The sequence below is a fragment of the Triturus cristatus genome, chromosome 10 (genome assembly GCF_964204655.1).
Source record: "Triturus cristatus chromosome 10, aTriCri1.1, whole genome shotgun sequence".
NCBI classification, from domain to species: domain Eukaryota; kingdom Metazoa; phylum Chordata; class Amphibia; order Caudata; family Salamandridae; genus Triturus; species Triturus cristatus.
This window is the reverse complement of record NC_140593.1, coordinates 1,058,090,717-1,058,103,670: the sequence shown is the minus strand read 5'-3', so window position 1 is coordinate 1,058,103,670 and position 12,954 is coordinate 1,058,090,717. Positions and strand designations below refer to the sequence as shown.

At 42.8% G+C, this 12,954-nt stretch overlaps 1 protein-coding gene across 1 annotated transcript in view; it reads right to left on the bottom strand.

Annotated features, from left to right (window-relative positions):
- Window positions 1-12,954, bottom strand: part of LOC146796559 (cytochrome P450 3A21-like) — a 426,463-nt gene that overhangs the window by 53,309 nt on the left and 360,200 nt on the right. The window lies entirely within an intron of this gene.

The window sequence follows — 12,954 nt, the reverse complement described above, 5'->3', positions numbered from 1 at the left end:
TGATATGTCATATTATACTGTGCTATGCTGTGTTACATTAGGATGTGTTATGTTACATCATGATATGGTCTGTTAAGGTGTGTTGTGTGCTTTTCTATACTTTATTGTTTTAGGGTGTGTTATGCTGTGTTGTGCTGTTCCATGCTGTTTTGTTATATTGTGACGAGTTATGTTGTGTTATGGTGTACTACATTAAATTAAAGAGTTTTACGTTGGGCTATGCTGTATTGTTCTGTGTTATGGTGTGGTGTGATATGTGGCATGCAGTGATATGCTGTGATATGTTAGGTTTCATTAAAGTTTGGTCATGCTGTGCAATGTGAGGGTGTGTTGTGCTATGTTATCCTGTGTTATGTTAAGGTCTGTTATATTACTTCATGCTGTGCTATGCTTGTTTATGTTATGGTTTGTTGTGATGTTGTTTCAAGCTGTGAAATGCTCTATTATGTTATGGTACGTTGTGTTATGTAGTATCATGCTTTGCTATGCTACGGTATGCTATGCTGTATCAGGACTGTGTTATGCTATGTTATATTAGGTTGTGCTTTGTTATGTCATAATGTGCTCTGCTGTGTTATTTAATGCAGCGCTGTGTTATGTTGTGCTATAATATGTCATGTGAGGTGTATTATGTTATGCTATGTCATGTAGGGGTGCCTTATGCTGTGTTCATCTCTGCTGCCTATTTTATGATGTGGTATGTTTTGTCAAGCACCTTGCTAACCACACATTACATATTCCTTTTGTTGTAATAACATATTTTTCAATAACAAAACAGAGCATTACAGACATGTTTCCTCAATATTTGCAACCGCTTTCAAATTGCTCATTTAAACTTAAATTCACCACATTGGCATGTACTTCACCATTATCATCATCATCATCTACTCTGATGTCACACATTGTCATAGGGGTGAGTATGAGTGGTGAGCACATGCAATAGAAGCTGACATCAGGCCCCCTCTAATTCACTGCTTCTTACAGCACGTCTTGCGTCAGACAGTGTTGTTCTTGGGGAGAAGCACATTAGGAAACTGGGCTCATTCATGGGGGTCTCTCATCTGAGCCTCTAATGCAGGTCTTCGCCTCTAGTCCAGCATGTTGTGCCATTCTCATAGCTACAGAGAGCTTAATCCATCTCCTGTCCGTTCTCCACATCCTGACCAAAGGGACCTCTACTGAATTCCAGTTCATTGTTAGCCTTCATATTCCAGTACCAGTGCACATTAACAAAACCTCTCTTGGACCCCCCCCCATTGCTCCCCCATGCAGAATTACTCCTATGCTTCTGTCACCGGGCTATCTTCACTAACCTCTACGAGTCTCAGTGCATTACTCATGTATGACGGGGCATCCCCATGCGTAGTGGTCTGCATTGCTGCATTGGGCAATGACATTGATTGAATGCTGAAGGATGTGACTCAATCCCTATGCAAGAAACTGGGTTGAACCAGTATGAATCAACTGTGTCTAGAAAAAATAAAATCCACGTACACCACTATTTTGTCCCAATCATCATCACTTACTGGCACATGCATCAACAAAGACTTTTGCGATTCCTTAATAGCGATTTTTAAGGAATCGCAATTAAGGAATTGCAAAAGCCTATGCATGTAGGAATCGCTATAAAAATAGTGATTCCTTAAAATTCCTTAATTGCTAGTCGCAAATTGCGAGTCGCAATTAAGGATTGCCGTCACAATCATTCCTATGGGCCTCCAGGCCCATAGGAATGAATTGGAGATTGCATTAGCAATTTGCGAGTACCAGTAGGTACTCGCAAATTGCTCATGCAATTTCAAGGGTGCAAGGGTGTCAAAATGACACCCTATTGCACCCCTGAAATTGATCTGTGCACATATGTTGCACACACACATGCTCTAAGGGCATGTGTGTGCGCAACATGAAACTTTGAAAAATGCACAAACGTGCATTCTTCAAAGTTTTTGCAAATTACCATGAAGTTCAACTTCATGGTAATTTGCTCCCCCTATTAACGAAATCGCTAATTTTTTAACTTTAATGCATTGCATTTAAGGAATCTCAATTTGGGATTCCTTAAATGCAATCGCAATTTAAGGAATCGCTATTTACAGATTCCTTAAATTCCGATTTTTGCATTTGGGATGATGCATCCCAAATGCAAAAATACCAGTCGCAAAGGGGCAGATTCTGCTAATCTGCCCGTTTGCGACCAGTTTTCTCGTTGATGCATCTGGCCCTCTGTTTCATATTCAAGAATTCTTCCCAGGGTGTCTTTAACCCTGTGGGTGGTTGGCCCAACAACTCCATACTCTGCCCCTATAAATGGAACACTATTGTACATCCAGTTCCCTATGACAGTCTTGCTTGTAAAATTCAACCTGTTGGCTGCTCTGTGTTGCCACTGTGCCATGTGGCCTTGGCAACATGCATCAATGCCCTAAAACAAACATTGAAAGTGGGTAGGAACCCACTGCTTGCATTTAACAGCGCCATTACCAAATAGCGTCTTGGTAGTTGTAGTTCAGCTTTTCACACAAAGTTCATATCATTTTTCAGCTAATGCCGTCTTTCGAAATTGTATCTCTAGACACCAGTGTTTCGGGATTCCTCCCTCATCAGTTGAGAATATTTACAGTTTGCTGGACTTGCTGTCAATTTTCTCAGGTATAATCCCACTCATAGCATGCTGGCATTCCAAAGCTCGTCAGCTTGGGGGCGGCTCCGAAACACTGGTGTCTAGAGATACGATTTTGAAAGACGGCATCAGCTGACAAATTATATGAACTTTGTGTGAAAAACTGAACTACAACTACCAAGACGCTATGGGGTAATGGTGCTGTTACATGCAAGCAGTACGTTCCTATCCACTTTCACTATTAAAAGGCTCTCATGAGCCATCCCCAAGCTGACGATATTTGGAACGCCTGCACGCTATGAGTGGGATTGTACCTGAGAAAATTGGCAGCATATCCAGCAACCCGTAAATATTCTCTACTGATGAGGGAGGAATCCTGAAACACTGGTGTCTAGGGATGCGATTTCAAAATACGGCATTAGCTGAAAAATTATATGAACTTTGTGTGAAAAGCTGAACTACAACTACTAAACTGCTATGGAGTAATGCGCTGTTACATGCAAGCAGTGCGTTCCTACCCACTTTCACTAAAACAAACATTGCCCTGGTGGTATCCTGTGCCCCTCCTAAACCCCTCAAAGATACTAAGCATACCTTCTGAATACATATCGCCTGTTGTTTCAAGCAATGATTTCTCCAATTGGTCCACCTCAAACTCTAAGCGAGTATCAGCCCAGTAGTTAAGATATCAAAAGAGAATTTCAGGGCTGTATATTTGCTTAACTCACTTCAACTTAGTGTATCTGTTCCACCACCATGCTAACACCATTACTAGTTTAGGCATTTGCCTGCTCTCAGTTTGTGCACCATATATCTGGCACTATAGAGTGTCTGATGTAATTTACACCATTAGGTATTCTGCTTTAGGTTCATCGGAGTGGGGAATCCATTTTGCAACAAATAGGAATTGTGCTGCAATACAGTAGCATTTATAATTAGGTGGTTCCAGTCCCCCTTCAGTTATGGGAGTTTTAGTTCATCGAGTGCTACCCTACTACTTTTACATCTCCAAATTTGGCAATTAGGGAGTGCATCCAGGTCTTTAAGTAATGACTAAGATAAAGCCACTGGTAACTTATTAAAGAAAAATAGCAACTTGCATAATATTATTAGTATGCACTGCACAGTTCTGTTGTTGCAAGGTGGAAGGATTATGTGATATAGCTGGGAGGCATTATCACATAATACTAACACAATACACATGAGTGGACGGTAGATTCACTCTTAGCAGCCTTACCTCAGTCATGGTAGTGTGGCTTATGCAGTGAGGCGAACTCAAAGAAACATGTATTTAGCATTTCACAGTACCAACATTGGCAATAAGTGACACGACTCGAAAGAAACCTTGACACCAATTTATAAAAATAGATTGGATTTTTGAGTAAGTAAAAGCACCAAAACAAACTTGATACATTGCGTATAGCCAAAGTAATAGATTTTCCAAGTGTAAATAAATGTAATAAAGCTGTCAAACTTTCACCAATAAAGACAATGGGGAAAAACACACTTAGAATTGTGATACTTGCAGGGCGTGCTCAACTGAGCCCTCTCATGGTTAAGGTTCTGCGGGCCCTTAGACCAAGACTCGACAGTTACTCTTCCGTTACCTTGCCTAGGGAGTCCGGGTGCAGAGGTTACTTGGCTGTCCTTGGTGCTGATGGTATCCGTGGAGGCTGTCAAAATGCAGCACTTAGCAAAACCACACATCTCCATGAAGCTATGGTAGCTCACCTTCAACACGGAAATGAGATGGGGTGAAAAAGCATAGTGTTTCATACCAAACATGACACAATTTGGCCGTTCCATAATGAAGCTAGCTATCTCAAGTTTGCCCGGTAGCCAGCCCATGTTACTTTATGGACCGCCTGGTCACTTACAGTAAAACCTTGCTTGACAGGGTTACTGTAGGGATATATATGTGGGTACATATATGTCCACACAGAAGTGGATGGGAGCACACTGCCTCACCTCCCAGCACAGTTCACCCTTTTGCATCCTGGTAAATGCAGTTCAGTCTAAATACTTACTTGAAATTTTGCTGAAGTGCTTCACCAAGGTTGGTGCAGGTTAGTGCTGTTAATCCCTAGACACATGTGTTTCTGGATATTATCCTTCATCAGTAGTGATAAAAACGAAATTCATCTGGGGTTGCTGAGAAAGCTGCCACTATCCTCTCAGGTCTCTGTACCTCTCTCTGGAGCACAGGTGCACTCCAAGAGCTCGTCAACTCAGTGGCACAAGGGAGTCTTTTTAAACAGAAGGGTGCCGAGACAGGTTGTCAGGCAGAGCATCAGAGGTTCAACATCCTCCCACCCAGGGACACTAAAATAGCTTTTGTGTAACCTCTGGCCTCTACGGAGAACACATCCATTCCTATGCCCAAACTAGCTAAACTCTTGGAAGGTCCACCAGTGGGGGACTTCTTGCTGCATGCTGGAGCACCTCTCATATGCCCTGGCTGATTACAGTCAAAGCATGTCCTAGCCTTCTTGGGATCCCAACTTTTACCCTGGTACCCTTTTCCTTTGGACTGGGATTAGTCTCAGGGCCCACCCTCCAGATAAGGTATTTGGGGGTCTTTTGAGAACTCTTTCTTTTTATCTTTGTCGATGCTCACCTCCTTCCCTTGTTGAAAAGTCTGAGCACCCTTCTTGGGGTCACCCCCACCTTCGGTCTTTTTCTGGGATACCCTGGATCAGACCCATTTGTCTGCTTTCTTCTCCAACTCGACAGGAGACGACTAGTCAGAATCTACCAGATGCTGTCTCATCTGTGGTACAATTAATCAAAATGTGCTCCTTCACAATCAAATTATAAAGCCCAGTATAAGTGTCCACTTGATTATCTACAATCAAGTCCTTCAGTGCTATGATTGAGGAGTCAACAAAGTCGACCCAGGTTTGGTCTGGTCTCTTGTGGGCATCTCTGAATCTTAGCCTGTACTCCTCTGTGGTGATTCCAAACCCCTCAATCAGTATCTCTTTCATGTGTGAATAGGACTCAGCCACACTCTCATCAAGGGTGAGAAGCCTATCTCTGCCCTTCACTGAGAATAAATCCCAAAGTAGAGAGCCTCAGTGTTGGTGATCTAACCTCCTCATCCTGCAAGCTCTCTCAAAAGCTGCAAAACAATTGGTTATGTCATCTCCATTGCTAAACTTTGAGACAAATCCTTGGGGGACGTTGGGGTCAAAAGACTCCTCTTTATCTCTGTTAAAATTGCTGCCAGCATCTTTGGGCACAAGGCCCATCTTAGCTCTCTTAATCTCAAGGGCTAGTCTCCTTTCCTCTACGTCCAATGTTTTTTCCTCTAGGGAGAGTATATCAAGTTGGTCATGGAAGTATCCTACCACCCTACCAGTTGAGGGGATTCTGGAGTTAACTCAGTCACTTTCCACTTGTGAAAGGGGTCTGGGGAAGATATGTAACTCTGGGTCATAAAAGTCTTCACCTTCATCAACTTGGGCTGTGACCATATCCTCTCCTTCTTCTGTGTGTCCCACAGAGTAGTGGTCATCCCTATCTAGTTTTGCAGACTCTTAGGCTTTCTGGGCCTGGTCCAGGTCCTCCCTTTTATAGGTTGCTCTAAAGCTAATGCCTCTAAGCTTGCATAATGCACTCAGATCATTGATCTTCAGGATAGAGAGAATGGGCTGATCGAGGCTCAGACATTCTCCATTATGCACTACTTGTTGTAATAAAGCTATGGGTTCTTAGTAAAAACTCCTAAGAACTTTAAAAAAACTTCTACCTAGCATTGTATTACACCTTTTAACCTTTTAATGCAATTGGAATAGGGATGTAACACAGAGCCGCAGCAATTACTATTAAATCGAGCTTTTAGAAATATCTAAAAAAATATATCTCTACCTTAAATCTAAAGACAATTTTAAGGATTTCTTCATGCACCAAAAAAACTATTTAATGTCAGGTGGTCTAAATGAAACCGGTTCTAGATCCCACCGCGGAAACACCAATGTTGCAAGGTGTAAGTATTATGTGATATTGCTGGGAGGCCTTATCATGTTATACTAACACAATAAACAGGAGTGGACCTCGGAGTCACTCTTAGCAGCCTTAGCAGTCCTGGTAATGTTACCTTGCCCAGGGAGTTGGGGTGCAGAGGTTACTTGGCTGTCCTTGGTGCTGATAGGATCAGTGGTATCTGTCAAAATGCATCACTTAGCAAAATCACACTTCTCTATGCAGCTATGCTAGCTCACCCTCAACACGAGAAATGAGATGGGGTGAAAAAGCACGGTGTTTCATACCAAACATGACACAATCTGGTTGTTACATAATGAAGCTGGCTAGCGCAAGTTTGCCCGGTAGCCAGCCCATGTTACTTTATGGATGCCTGGTCACTTACAGTAAAAACTTTCTTGACAGCGTTACTGTAGGGATATAAATGTAGGTACATATATATCCACACCTTTAACAAAATGCACTCTACCTCCTGAGATTCGGAGGGCACTTAAGAGTGACTTGTCTATGTCAAGGCAGTGGTGTGGCTCTGCAGCACATGGTGTGTGCAGAGTCACTCTCGAGCAGACAGGCTGCTTGGGCAATGTTACAATCATAGCTCTGCAGACATACCTTTACATGGGTTATGGTACTATTTACTAGGGGCTTACAAGGAGTGATACGTACTTGCCAATTGAGTGTATCAATTGACAGTTACAGTTTAAGGGAAATAGCACTGGCACTGGGGCCTGGTTGGCAGGTCCCAGTGTACTTTCAGATCTACCAAGACAGCATCTAGACAAAAAGTGGGGGGGTGACTATGACAAAAAGGGCACTTTCTAACATCTATCATGTCTATCACTGACAGGGGGATCACCATTGAAAACTGCATAGACGTCCTGAACAATTCTGAACTACTGTTTGTACTATGCAGTTTTTTTTTTGCCATCGGTGTGGCAGTAGCGCCTTTTCCTACCTGGCTCCAAAAAACATGGCATGAGCTCTGGCCCAATATTCACCTCAAAACAAACTTTCACCAATTTAGAAAAAGCTGAAAACATGGGTTTTTATTTCTCTTTAAGCTCTCTGTCCCTCTAACGTCTGTTTTTTTATTTTTTGCAGTCTAGCATCTGAACGTCCTTTTCTGGGAAAAGTGTGCTTTAAAAATTATTTTTAACATAACATACCATAATTGCAAGCACAGCTTTGAGGATTTTACCCTCTATTACATATGTATCCATGTGGTAAATCTGTACCTACAGGAATCTGTAAGACATGGGCGCAGGCATTTAAAGGGCTGGAACATCCCATTGCTGTTCGACTGTTTTTGTACTATGCAGTGGGAAAATATGGTTTTATTTAATTTACCCTTTGGCTGGTCATGGAAGTCTCCTACCACCCTACCAGTTGAGGGGATTCTAGAGTTACCTCTGTCAATTTCCACTTGTGAAGGGGGTCTGGGGAAGATCTGTGACTCTGGGTCATAAAAGTCTTTACCTCCATCAACTTGGGCTGTGACCATATCCCCTCCTTCTTCTGTGTGTCCCACGGAGTAGTGGTCATCCCTATCTAGTTTTGCAGACTCATAGTCTTTCAGGGCCTGGTCCAGGTCCTCCCTTTTATAGGTTGCTCTAAAGCTAATGCCTCTAAACTTGCATGATGCCCTCAGATCATTGATCTTCAGAATAGAGAGAATGGGCTGATCGAGGCTCAGAACATTCTCCATTATGCACTACTTGTAATAAAGCTATGGGTTCTATGTAAAACTCCTAAGAACTTAAAGAAACTTCTACCTATCTTTGTAAAACAGCTTTTAACCTTTTAATGCAATTGGAATAGGGGTGTAACACAGAGCCATAGCAATTACTATTAAATCGAACTTATAGAAATATCTAAAAAAATATATCTCTACCTTAAATCTAAAGACAATTTTAAGGATTACTTCATGCACCAAAAAAAACATTTAATGTCAGGTGGTCCAAATGAAACCGGTTCTAGATCCCACAGCGGAAACACCAATTTTGCATGGTGTAAGTATTATGTGATATGGCTGGGAGGCCTTATCATGTTATACTAACAGAATAAACAGGAGTGGACCTCGGAGTCACTCTTAGCAGCCTTAGTTTGGTCCTGGTAGTGTAGCTTGACGTCCTGAAGAATTCTGAACTATTGTTTGTTCTAAGCATTTTTTTTTGCCATTGGTGTGGTAGTAGCGCCTTTTCCTACCTGGCTCTAAAAAACATGGAATGAGCTCTGGCCCAATATTCACCTCAAAACAGACTTTCACCAATTTAGAAAAAGCTGAAAACATGGGTTTTTATTTCTCTTTAAGCTCTCTGTCCCTCTAACATGTCTGTTTTTTTTATTTTTTGAAATCTAGCATCTGAACGTCCTTTTCTGGGAAAAGTGTGCTTTACAAATTATTTTTAACATAACATACCATAATTGCAAGCACAGCTTTGAGGATTTTACCCTCTATTACATATTAGCTATGTGGTAAATCTGTACCTGCAGGCATCTGAAAGACATGGGCGCAGGCATTTAAATGGCTGGAACATTCCATTGCTGTTCAACTGTTTTTGTACTATGCAGTGGGAAAATATGGTTTTATTTAGTTTACCCTTTGGGTGGACAGGTCACTAAATGTATCTAAATGTTGTTTTATTTCCAGCATCTGTGTTACTTGTAACCCTGGGCGTTAAAATCCGCTCAGCTCGCGGAGTTTGCAGATTTTTGGCAACACCGTGTTCCAGGTAGAACGCGGAGTTACCGAAAACTCCGCGATGGCCAGTGGAGCAGAGTTTTTTTCTTCTTCGCGCTTTCAAAATGCGTTTTCGCACATGCGGTAGCGACTTACCGGGATCCCTGCATTCGCCGATGAGATTTCCTATCCGTTTGCGTGCGCCACGGGATTTTGGTAGCCGGCCGCACAATCCTGTGAGAGTGCGATCGCGAAGACGTAATTCAGGCGCGCCATCAGACATCTGGCAGAAGTTCCGTGAAGATCACGATGCCGAACACACATAATTTGCAATCTAGAGAAGAATATCTCTCGCGCAGCGTAAAACCTTCTAAAAAATAATGATTTGGATGAAAAAAACTCCTCAGATTCCCATTTGGCTTTACTTTCTTGTTTTCTTTTTCTTTAAGGGGAAGGAAGTGCCTCCAACTGCCTGTTCCTGTCCAGCAGGCTCCTCCCAGTGCTTTGTACATGTCCTGTTCACTTTTCATTTGGATTTGGAGCTGGAAGGATCACTCTTTGTGCCTGATGCATCATATATCATTGAATTTGAGGACTTTTGGATTTGAGATTTTACAAGTAAGTTGGAGAATTGGTGTTGTTTGTTTGATTGGGGCATTGCCCCACATTATTTTTATACTTTTCATCGTTTTTTTAAAATTTATTATTTTGGGTGGCCTGTAGTTTCAGTAGGGGCGAAGTTGTTTTTCTTTGTATGTAATTTTTCTACTAGTTTTGTTTTATAAAGGAAACATGCTGCAAAGTTCACTACATTTTCTCTAGATTTTGCAATCAATTTGCAATATTATTTAATTCACTAGCCCAGTAGTCTGGCCCAATAAATAGGCCTTTCAGCCAGTAGGCCCAGAGCTACTCATGGGCGCATGAAACAACTGTTGAATGTAAACATCATTTAGGGCATGGATGGCATTTGATTGAATTGCAAAAAGTTTTTTTTTCGGGGGTATTTCACTTTTTTGGCGTGTGTTAAATAAATGCCTTTGTTGGATGTGTGTGTGGTTGTTGTGTAGCTTGCAAACCTTTTTTAGCCCTGTGGATTTTTGTTTTTGCAATTTTGCATTAAAGCTGTGTTGTTTAGCATGCCTCCTTTGTCTGGCCATATAATAGTCCTGCTTGAGTTCATTGTTTTCCAGGCCTCCTGCTTGTTGTGACTGTGAGTGACCATGTGGTTGGTGGCCATTTTGTGGTGGTAGTGTAGTAGTGTGCTGCTTTTGCCATATAGGCCTGCATGTCTTTCCTTTGTTCCTCTTGGCTTATGCGTCTTGTTGTTGTGGCCTGGCCATGTGGCTGGCGGCCATTTTGTGAAGCCAGGCAGTGTGTTTTTGCCATAGGTCTGCATTGTCTGTCTTCCCTTTCTTGTTGTTGTGGTGGCCTGGCCATGTGGCTGGCGGCCATTTTATGAAGCCAGGCAGTGTGCTTTTGCCATAGGCCTGCATTGTCTGTCTTCCCTTTCTTGTTGTTGTTGCGGCTTGGCCATGTGGCTGGCAGCCATTTTGTGAAGCCAGGCAGTGTGCTTTTGCCATAGGCCTGCATTGTCTGCCCTCCCTTTCTTGTTGTTGTGGGTGGCCTGGCCATGTGGCTGGTGGCCATTTTGTGGAGCCAGCCAGTGTGATTTGTGGCCTAGTCTGCCAATAGGCCTTTCAGCAAGTAGGCCTAGTGCTACTCATGGGTGCATGAAACAACTGTTTCTGTGGTGTGCTGTTGAATTTAAACATCATTTAGGGCATGGATGGCATTGGATTGGATTGCAAAATGTGTTTTTCTTGGGGTATTTCACTTTTTTTTATTTGTGTTAAATAAATGCCTTTGTTGAATGTGTGTGTGTGGTGTGGTTGTACTTGTGTTGTATAACTTTCCAACCTTTTTTAGCCCTGTGGATTTTCGTTTTTGCATTTTGCATTAAAGCTGTGTTGTTTAGCAAGCATGCCTCCTTTGTCTAGCCATATAATAGGCCTGCTTGAGTTCATTGATTTCCAGGCCTCCTGCTTGTTGTGACTGTGAGTGACCATGTGGCTGGTGGCCATTTTGTGGTGGTAGTTTAGTAGTGTGCTGCTTTTGCCATATAGACCTGCATGTCTTTCCTTTGTTCCTCTTGGCTTACTGCTTCCATCCCCTTTGCCAGCTGCAGCTCCCTGCATGACGTGATGCGCAAATTAATGCCAAACAGGATCCACTTTCATTACATTTGTATTTTTGTTTTTGTTCTTCTTCTTTCCTATCCTTCCTGAGTGTACACAGTATACCATGAAAGCCCTTGTTGTCAAAGTCTCACAAATGGCAATACTGTTATGTTTTTTTAATAACTGAGTTAATAAAATGTAATAATATAACACTAACAAGTGTGACCACCACACACTAATTTATACATTATATTTGTTTGTTTGTACTAGTAGTAATTGAACCACAACAACAAATGCAACATTTCACTGATGTTATTCTGGCTTCTTTGCTTTTAGGTGCACAAAAGACTGAGGAGGAGGTGTCATTATCACCCGTTGTACTGCCAGACAGAAGTCCTGCTGCACACAACGTCACGTGAGATGTGACCACAGACATCTCTGCAACTTGTGTAACTGCGTCCTGCTGACATCTAAAGAAGATGGCCCCAAAGAAAGGTACCAGGTCCTCCAGTACCAAGAAAGTTGCCAGTGAGAAGAAGGAACAGAAGAAGGAAGAAGTGACACTTACCAAGACTGATTTGCCACCCGGAATGTTTTTGGGGAAACAAAAAATTAATCCTGCAGCAGCGGTGTCCTGGGAGCAAGCTGGGAGCAGCACCTCCACCTCAGTGGGCACACCCCACCAACCTAGGCCCAAGCCCATGAGTTTCACAGAGGCAGCCAGTCTAATTGTGAAAACACCAACGAGCAGTGATGTTGAAATTGACTTATCGTTATCGCAAAGTAGTACCCAATCAACGCAGGAGGAAACTCAGCAGATAAGCGGGCAACAACAGCGGCAACAGCCACAACAACAGCGACAAAAACAGCTGCAACCACCCCCCACAATAGTTGTTGTTCCTTCCGAAGTAGGGGCAGATCCTGAAATCGAAGGAGAAGAGCAAGCCACTCTTTCAGACGATCCTTTGTCTTCCAGATCCCAGCAAAGAAAAGGAGGGAGGGTTAGTCCATCAACTTCTTCATCAAGCCCCCCTTCTGATGATCTAGATGCGTCATAGAAGCCACCAGCTCAGTCTGAGAGTGAGACACGCCACGAGACAAGGCTAGGGAAAAGGAAGGTCCCAGAAAGCCTTAGAGTTATGGAGGTAGCTGTAGAAGAGGAGGATGATGACGAGACAGTCATCATGAACATCACTCCCGCCCCTGTGGAGATGGAGACCGACATTATTACCCCATCCCAAATTGCTGTGAGGGATGTGGCACGGAAACCACCAACAAAGGTAACACCAACACCACCTCCAGCTTCCATATTTGCATTTGCAAAGGCCCGGCAGGGACCTACATCCAGCACAACCACCACCTCAGTAGGTAGTGGTAGGCACACCCTCCAGTTCATCCGGCATTGCAAGTGGCACCTCCAGCAGCGCAAGAAAGTTCACCTCCCCAGTTTGGGACTTCTTTGCTGTTAGCAGTAAGGAGAACGTTGGTAT